A 9968-nucleotide genomic window follows, 5' to 3' on the forward strand; every position below is an offset into this window, starting at 1 on the left:
ACCTGTGACTGGCTTCTGAGAAGCAATTGTTAGTAATTTATTTGATAGCCCAATTCTTTCATGTCCCATTGCGGTAAATTAAATTGTTAATATATACAGTGTTGATGAATTATTGAAACTTCTTGTGTGTTGAAATGTACTCTTTGTTTAGTGATAGGTTTTGTTTCTTCAACCTCTTCCACTATTAAAAGAACCTACGCAAAATGAAAATAAATCGAACAAAGTGTTCTAATTTGTCACATTTTCTAAGAAGATTCTTGAAAATTATTCGAGATTTCAAACTTGATCTCTGAAAAATTGGTGCTGTCTATATTAAGCTCAACGTGGAGTTGATTCCTTAAGAAAAAATATACTGCATTGGCGAAGATCCCCCATGAACATATTTTCGTACCGTATGAATGAACTATCAAATGTGTTCCCCTGAGAATGCGGCTAATATTCCACAAAATAGGGAGATCTGTCGTTAAATTTTAGATGCCTAATCAAAATGGTCCGTTTTATTTGGTTAAATTGTCCGGGAGGGGGATCCTTGGAATGAGATACTTTAGATCGCAAGAGGATGTTGAAGGACAGTTCTGGTCACTATAAAAGCACTTGATGTCTGATGGTTATAAAAAATATTTGTGTCATATCCCCAGTCACAGCGCGTCCTTCCCTATAACTGTTTTGATGTCATTCCTTCACTCACGCTAAAACCAACAAACTCGGTAGTAGATTTATTTTGATATTAGTTGGATGTTAGTTACTGCTTTTTAGTACTGCTGCGCAATTTCCCTCAATCTTTCTCTTTCTTCTCTTCTCTCTTCCTCAATTCCAATCTGTGTCGTCACCTCCCCTACCTGAAGTATTTCTGGATCTGGTTCCTTTTCCTTTCTGATCAAAATTTGACTCTCTTGCTTGTTTTCGATTGCTCGATAACAAACCTCCCAATGTTTCATTTAGGCTGCTAGCCGCTATTTTTTTTAAAAAACCTTTTTTTAATCGGGAAGCTTCATCTTCCCTTTGAACAAAGCGTTTTTTTTGCGTAGTAGCTTTGCATGCTTTCATGGTTTGATAATAGCTAAAACGACTCTTTAAAATTAAATGTTTTGTTGCAAGAAAAACAAACGACGAGAAAAATTACTGATATGCAAAAAATTGAGACACATATTCGTCGTATAGATGATAGATGTCTTTCGGGGAAAAAAGAGAACTGTTACAATGTTATTCTTTTTAAAACACCCCTTCCCCCACGTTTAGATTATGACAGAGCAAAAAAATGTGTGATTGTTTATCATGTTACTATATGCCGCGAAATATACCCCATTAGAGCCTATTTTAGCGCATTGTGTTGTAATATAGCGCGTTACTATGAGCGCGTAAAAGAATTTTTCTGCGTACTAATGTTGGGCGAGGGAGATCTGTGAAAAAGGTAAATTTACACTAAAATTCTCAAACCGAAGAAATTCAAATATTAGATGATGGAAAAGGAATCCGTTCGTTTGCCAGTTCTGATGTTCTACTGTCATCGACAGCCACACAATCTTAGTTTAATCTCTCACCCTTTCCCTTTATCCTTTAATCCCTCAAATGTCCTTAATCCGATCGATGGCTTCTTCTAACGGCCCTGCTGGTTTTGGTGCTGTGCAACCAAATTGGAGAAAGCGTTATGGAGTGGTCTCTTCGGAATGTGTTCGGTTTATTTTCTTATTTGTACGAGCTTTTATTTTATTCTACCTGCAAACATTATTTCAGTAGATGATATATTTTTCACGTATCTGTTGACCTCTGAAACCAATTCATGTTTCGAAAAGTTTCTCTTTATGAACTTCAAGCTCATCTGTCAGCTTTAATGTTCCAGCGTTTGCTCTTGTGGCCACTTGTACCTTGGTCACAGAGCGGATCAGAACTGTTCCAGTATGTTCCAATTCAAACTGGGGCGTATTTATTTTCTATAGTAAAAAGTCGTGGGCTGTTCAGAGCAGAAACCGACTGCCATTAGTCTAAACATTTTGTATAACTTGATGTCATATGTCTTAGCATAATTAAAACCATAGGGGTATTCTTCTGAAAGTAAGCCGTTATTGCTCATGCCCCGTTGAAAAGCAGTCGGCCGTTAATTATGCGCAGATCGACAGAAGCCGTGATTTATTCATGATCAGTTTAATGACAACCGGTAATTATTCATGCCAAGTTAAATGCCATTGTTTTTTTTTCATTCTCTAATTCAAGACAGCAGCGTTTTTTGCGTCCTCCGAACTAAATGTTCAGTGAAATTCTAATTTCTAAAAGGTGATATGAATAGAATTAGGGTACGGCGAAAAAACAATGGGTTTTTATGGTACAGTACTGATTTCCACCTGTCCCAAGCTCCGAAGAACTTCCTAAACATTTAATGAGGCTTAGAAATATGCTTTTGGACATTTTCATGCCCGTTAATGTTGATCCGATTTTATGTAGAGTGGTACACTTGTGATGTGAGATAAATATTTCCTCAACAATTATAGTTATCAACAATTTTGGTGGTATCCACTTGATAATCATTTTCAAAAAAGCTGTAGGGTTTGAGCAAGTTGTTTTTGGGATCTTAAAAGATTTAGGATTGAGTCAAAAGTTGGCTGTAGTTGGCTCCTAAATATTAATTTGATCTGATTCCAACTCGAAACATTCAGTTCATATGATCCGAAGATACACACACACACATTTTTATTACTGACATCTTTTAATTGTATACACATTCAATAACAGATTTTCAGGGTTTTTCTGTTCAAACAAAAAATCGATGCAATGGCAGCCATTTCTTTTTTTACCTTCACAAGATTAAATTTTTTTTATAAAAAAGAAAATGCGCTGTTGAGAATGCAGCATAATTGTTCTCAGCTTTGGTATACAGCTCATCTACCATTTTTGTTTTGTGTGATCTCTTCATTGTTTAAAGCCTGCATATTTGTGGGCAGGATTTTTCTTATTTCTGATATTTCAGGTGTTTTTTGGTTCAGTTCGGTCATGGTGAATATATGAAATATTACGTATGCAAGTAATTGTCTTGTGAATTTTCTCTATATGTGGTGTCCGCGAGAAGTTATTGATACAGAAATAGGATTTATCTTTTGCTGGTTTCTCTATTTTGTCCTAATTGGCCCCTATTTTGACGAATATCGAATAATTTTCCACAATTTATTTTATAATTTCAAGACGCGGTTAATAAGGTGCTGCTGCCAAATCTTTCTTTGCTGATGTGGAACAATATCGTTAATGCAATGGATCATAGGTATGTATTGTAAAGTCCTTGTATCGTCAGTGTTTCAGCTGAGAGTGATACGTGGTTTTGTTTAGTTCTTCTATTTGACTGAGCTTATTAATTGCTCTCAAACGAAGTTTGTGTAGCAATTATATTAGTCATGTGCTCTTATTAAGATTTTTCGTCTAACCCATTTAACTTATCCTGAAGAACGGGTAACGCTCGGAGGGTATTAAGTCCTCTTGGAGCCTTACGTCTAACCAGTCTCTAAGAATGCGATTCACCAAATTTTAGGGTGTGAAGGGTGGTTCTTAATCTTGATAGTTTGACCCCCTAGTCCCGCAACTCGATAACCCCCCCCCCCCTCATTCACCCCAGTCCACCCTCCTCCACCTGGTGGTTTGAAACCACCCAATCCCCCCATATCCGCTTAACCCTTAGTCGGTCATGTTTAGGTAATTTTTGACTTTTGAACTGATGATTTTAATTTCTGTCGTTTGTTGGTGGAGCATATCTTTCTTAAGAAGGATTAACTGCTTGATTTACTACTTTGTGTCCAAATTTGAAACAAGAACTTAAAGAAAATACAAGAGCATAAGAAATTGGTTTTTTGAAGTTTCCAAATTTTCAGCCTTTTGTTTGTTCTGAGTTTTTTTGCTACAGACGGATCATTCGTTTATTCATGTGTTCTCATTGGCTTTGATTTCAAAAATACAGGTACGCGCTTTCTTAATCCGTATGTTCTACAAGTATAAAAATGCAGGAAGGAGTTCGATGATTCTACAAACATCAAACCAGGTGCTACAAACATCGTCTCAGCAAGCTGATGTTCTCATTTTAGCTCTTTAAAATCTTATTCTGCTGAGGAATTAAAGTGCTCGTCTCGTTAATGTTAAAAACATTGTATCGCTTTTATGTGATATTTTTCGGAGACTATCAGAAAATTTCTGAGCAATTAATCGAAATGCCACCCATTTGTTCGCGTATCCAACCTCAAAAAAAATGAATTTAAGTTTTGTTTGGTTTTACTGTATAAACGAACTGTAAGTTGTTACCTGAAACATTGTTCTTGGATGTCCTAAATAACTGGAATATGTCAACATGTCCTTGAAAAAGTGCTTTTTCGCCATAATTTGTCATTTTAGGCCGACATATGGCTCCCGTCTGCTGCAAATGGGACTCTGAAGTGAGATGATGCCAAATGAGCTTTGTAGTTTTTCTGTCGATTTTAAATTTTTCCTGATTTCATGTTGAAGTTGATGTCTTGATAATGTGTATTCTAGCTAGTTATCGCAGTGGTTTTATCTAGTAGAACTGCAAATGTTTGTGGTCAATCAGTTCATGGCCTTTCTAGAGTATGGAATTTTTGTCAAGTCCGTGATCTCAACAGGTATACCAAATTTCTGATGCAAGTGTTTTACTCATTTTTTTGCAAGGACTATTGGATGTCACATCTACAATTTCATCGGTTAATCATTTCTTTGCAGAGTTGCTCGTTAACTTTGAAATGGAATATGTTAAAACTGTTTAACAACGATTCTGGGTTTCTCTAAATTATTTTAAAAAATGTTGAAAATGCTTGACGGTTTTTGATCGCGAAGTTCTCAATTGAATTGACAATGTAAGCTTTCCGAAATGTCACAAGCCGATTTGAACAATATATTATAACCTGTGACAGCTGATCACTTTTCTTTCGGCAACTCTATCCTGGCTCGTTTTTGCGTGGTTGCTCTAGGATATTTGGTATCCGCTAATCTGTTACAATTGAAACACCTATCTGTTCTGATTTTCTTTGGACCAGATTCTTTTTTTACAGCTTTGCTTTAATAATAGCGTCTCATCTAAGAATTAGACGTCTTTTGATTTTTTGGTCTCATTAACAGGAAAATGTGTGTCTTTTTAAGGGAGTTAGATGCTGAGTTTTCTTCCCTAAAATTTTTCTTGTTCGTCTCTTGAAAAATTTCAATTTCTCTTGACTTGTATTTTTTGAAAAAGCTGCTGATTCTCAACTTATTACGCTAAAATTCTTTTGGTTTGGTTTTTGCTGGCAAGGCGGTTCTACTCTATCATTGATACACGTTGGTTATGTTGAGCAAAAAATTTTTTATTGTTGGGTATAAAGCAGCATTTTTGAAAGGTATCTCAAAGAAATTAAGGACTGAGATTGTGAGAAGACAACAGATTGATAGTAGCTGCTATTCTTCTCAAGGGTTTTTTGTGCAGTATTGAACCTGTTGATTGCTTGAGGAAAATTTTGAATTAAAGAAAACTTACTGAAAAGAAAAGCAGTATTTTTGGGACAGTATTTTTTGAAAATTATTTTTGGTTTAAATTATGTTGTTAGCATTTTGTAGGATCTTAATTTGCTCGTTATTTTCAACGACATCATTCGTTAAGACAAAGATCTCTAGTGCTCTGGTTTTTAGCGCCAGATAAGTGCTGACTGATTCCTCTGTACCTCTGGTTGACTGAGAGTTTGCGGCTACGAGTTCTGTGGTCACCTTCGGAAGTACTTCGGTATGATAAAAAAATTGTTGATTTCTTGGAGCAAGGAAATTGGCTAGTTTAATCAGCTGGTTCGATATTTCAGTTGGACTTCTAGCTTGCGTTCGTTTGAATTCGTCATCGACAATGAACAGTAGTTGCTCTCGAACGAAGTTTGAAGAAATTATTGTAAAAGTGTGTGTCCTTATATATGCAAAATTTTCGTATGACCGTTTTTACGCTTTTGCAGGCATAAAAATTCAACTTTACCACTATAAATTAAATTGCCTCGTTTGTCGTTCGTTTGTCTGTTTGTTTTTAATATACATTTCTGTTGGTTCGGCAGGAAAAGATTTTGTTCAGGTTCCCCCAGAATCGAAATGTCCTTTTCGTGAAGCTGCAATAAAAATTACGATTGTTTTCGAAAAAGTTAAACGATGATAATTCATGTCACTCTCAAAGGTATGGTATCAAAACCTATGTCCGAATTGTTAATGCGACTTTTAACTGTGTCAAAAAATTGGTTTTTAATGTCAAATTACTGTGGCTGGGTTTCTATTGGCACTAACCTCGGTAGCACTGCTGCTTGCGGGCTGCCGTTAGGGTTTCTTGTATGTCAGCAAAACTATTCCGGAAAAGTTTTTGCTGCTCGGATCTTTTTGACCTGGAGAACTGCGACAATTGAAGCGGTTGCTGCTATTGTTAATAGATGGCCGGGAAAATCCTAATAGATAGCCCGGGGGATAGTTGCTGCTGTTTCTGTTTAGACTGAAACAAGGCTTCTGATCGCTGCTCTTGTTGCTGGTGATAGTGTTCCTTATTGACCGAAAAATTGGTCTGGATGAAGTGGCTAACGTGATCAGCAGTGTTGTCCGGGGTGGGTTTTTGTATTGGTGATCAAATTTGGGGGATCCGCCTTGATGCTTGGCTTGAATTTTGTCCGGGAAGCAGCTACCCTCCGCCTCATACTGATATTTTGTGACAAAAATTGGTTTTGTTTTCCTGGTTTATCTGGATTATTTTGCCTTCGTGAAAACAGCAGGGTTACATCTCTCCGACTGATATGGGGAGACAGAGATCGGCTCTTCGTTGCAAGAGGGATAGTGTTTAGCTGATAGGCTTCGGTAGTTTCAGACTTTTATAACATAAACTAAAGGTGGCGTTGTGAGGTTGTGAACCTAGATTTCGGCATTGGTCAGCAACACACGAGGGGTCGTGCCTTTTAACGTTTTCGAGCCATGTTGTGAACGCGCTTCTAGCGTATCTTAAAATAGTAAATTCAGGTTTTCTTTCTCTTGTTTTTGATTTACAAGCGCGTGCCATTAAGGTGAATATATCATTGTTTGTATCATTGTTGTTGCCAGAGAGTTAAAGGTCATGCTCATTCCAACCTGTTCTTTGATTAATAGCCGCACAGCGGTAGCTGGGGCTATTATTGGCCTTCTCTTAGTTTTTTATTTCGTCAAGATTTTTGTTACAATCATTTGACGTCACAACCACTTCAAATCTGCTTTTGTGTTCGTTCGTTCATGCAATTTCGAAGTGCGTGCGTGAAGTCATTTTTCGCTCTTAGTGGAGCGAGTTTTTTTGTTCATTCACGTGAATAAATTTTTGGTCACACTTGACTTACCTCACTCTCAAAATTGACTTCCTCACTTTGAAGTTGACTTTTATTTACTTTAATTCAAAGAGATAAGGTCAAATTGGTGTGTGTCACTCTAAATGAAGGTTATTTGAGATCAGCTAATAGAGGCAGCAAAAATTCATACAGAATTTTAATAAAAAATATAACGTATCAGCCTTCAATGAAAAGACGAATTTTTTTGGTCTGTCTTTGTTTTTTTTTTGAGACTGCAGATCTACGAAGCTATTGCGGCTATGTTCTGGCAATCTGGGAGCTATGTTTTCTTTTTCTTTCAGTTTTTGTTATTACAGCTCCGAATTGGCAATTTATTATTTGTGAGCTTTTCGGAGTTGTTTGAACAGTATTACAGTCGTTATCCGTACATTATGTATTGCATTGATTATAGATTTGTTTGGGTTTGAATTGTTCCCAATGAAACGGGAGTTAGAAACTTAATACCAGCCCTTCTTTTTTGTCAAGCCAATTTGGCCGGACGATATCTGTAGCAGAGATATTCCCAAATTCTCGAAAAGCTCAATATTATTGAAAAGCTCTTAAAAAATTTAAATCCATTGTTGAATGGATTTTCTTTAGCTTTTAGTTTCTTTAAGAAAGACATTTTTAATCTTTTCTCATTTATTTCACAATACTCATGAAATAATCATTACATGAGCATTTTATTTTCAATTTCTTTAATAGACATTTTCAATAGTTGCGAGAGCTGATTGAAGATATTATTGACCTTCAAAGAATTGGTTTTCAAAGAATATTAATTATTTTGGGGCGCTGTCTATTAAAGAGCGTTTTTTTGACATTTTGTCAATGAAAGACCAACGCGGAGTGGTGATTTTTGTCCCACTGATCCTGTAAAACAATCGAAGAGTTTTAAGATCTGAATTAATTTTTTTCTTACTAAATTTGAAATCAGTGATATCGCAATGTTTGGACAAATTTTTGATTTTTTGAAAATTTTTGTTTCACTTGCGCCCACTACTATTTTCTTTCTGATTTTTTACTATTACTTTTAGAAAGTAATGGATGTTTTCGAGTTTTACAGAGTTGCAATTGTTGATGGTGACAAATCGCGTTGAAATTTAAGAGACTCGAAAACAAACAGAGAAAGTTGTGGTAAGTTTAGGCAGGTTCAAAAGAGTTTAGATTGTGACGAGTAAATCGTTACAGTTTCAAACCTAAAAATTAACCAGTTAGACTATTTGACAAAAAATTTGATAAAGTTTCAACTAATTTTTTCAAAAAATTTTGTTTAAAAAATTTAGTCAGTTTCACGGTTTTCTACAGATTCAAAACTAGTGTAGCAACCAATATTTCTCTATCGCTATAGCTCTCATAGTAGCAAAAATCTACTTTAAAACTGATAGCAGAAAAATGTATTCCTTTCTTTATTCTAGAGTTGTTTGTGCAAATAATTCTTATTTCATCAGAACTAACCATTTCAGTATTTTAATTACATTTTAAATACATTATTGAGAAGTAAAGATATCTTTTCTTATCTTTTTACTTGTATTCCTTATATTGTCTGAGCAAATCGTACGAACTAATCGCCTCTAGTATAATTCAATACAGAAGAATTTGAGCGTTAGAGAGTTTATGGATCGCCCGGTTGAAAAACTTACATTAAATGCTCATAATTTTTTTTTTGAAAATTTGAAGAAAATTGTTCTTCACTTCTGTTTTTTGATTTTTTGAAATTGCTCTTCGAACTGACCGGTTCCCGTCTCTCTCTCTCTCTCTCTCTCTGTCTGCGTTTCTATAAATTGAAAGGCTGATTTTTTTTATTGTGAAACTCATATAAAAGACTTTTTTGAAAGATGAAAAAAATTTCTTTTTCTGTTAAGAATAAAATGATACATAAAATTTGCTTTTATTTGTAAATACTCCGAGAGAGTGAAAAGCCCTATACGTGACATTTACCGATAAACAATATTCCGCATTGCTGCTAAATAAGAGCCGTTAAGGACAACCTTTAACGTTCCCTTACATGGTGGACACAAGCAGAGGCACTGCGAAGACGTCAGAAAGCTTCAAGAATTTGAAAAATTACTCTATAATTGCTACAAATTGTGCATTCAATTATGTTCCAAGCCAAAGTTGTGTTAGTTAAATCTGGCTGCTAACACATTTGCAAGATTTAAAAAATTTAATTGGCCCATTATGCTCATGAAACATCAAAAATGGCAAAAAAGACCTTGTGGTTGTAATGCCTGTGTTGTGTTTATTTGTATGGTTTGTCTGCGTCAGTGTCTTTCAAATTGTGCTACACTTTTATCAATGTGCTAAGGAGTTTTCGTTTTTGTCTGCCGAAAAAGACGGCAAAAGTACAAGCAATTTTCTCCAATGCATATTAGTTGCTTTCGGAAACTCAAAGGTTTCTCTGACTGAAATTAATAGTTCTTTTTGCAACCTTGAGAGGTATGTTGGAACATAGTCTCTTACGCACAGACTTGCACGAGCTATCCTGTTAAATTATATACATTGATTATCATGTTAGATGAAGGGCTTAGAACAGCATGTGCGAAGGCATATTGCTGATTGCATGTGTTGAGGTTAGGATTGTGCCCTGATTGCCTACTTGTGATCAAGAGAAAAATTTAGTTGAAATCTTTTTTACAACGATTACAA

Source organism: Convolutriloba macropyga, unplaced genomic scaffold, assembly GCF_964194025.1.
Source record: "Convolutriloba macropyga unplaced genomic scaffold, txConMacr16.3 SCAFFOLD_3637, whole genome shotgun sequence".
Taxonomy (NCBI): Eukaryota; Metazoa; Xenacoelomorpha; order Acoela; family Convolutidae; genus Convolutriloba; species Convolutriloba macropyga.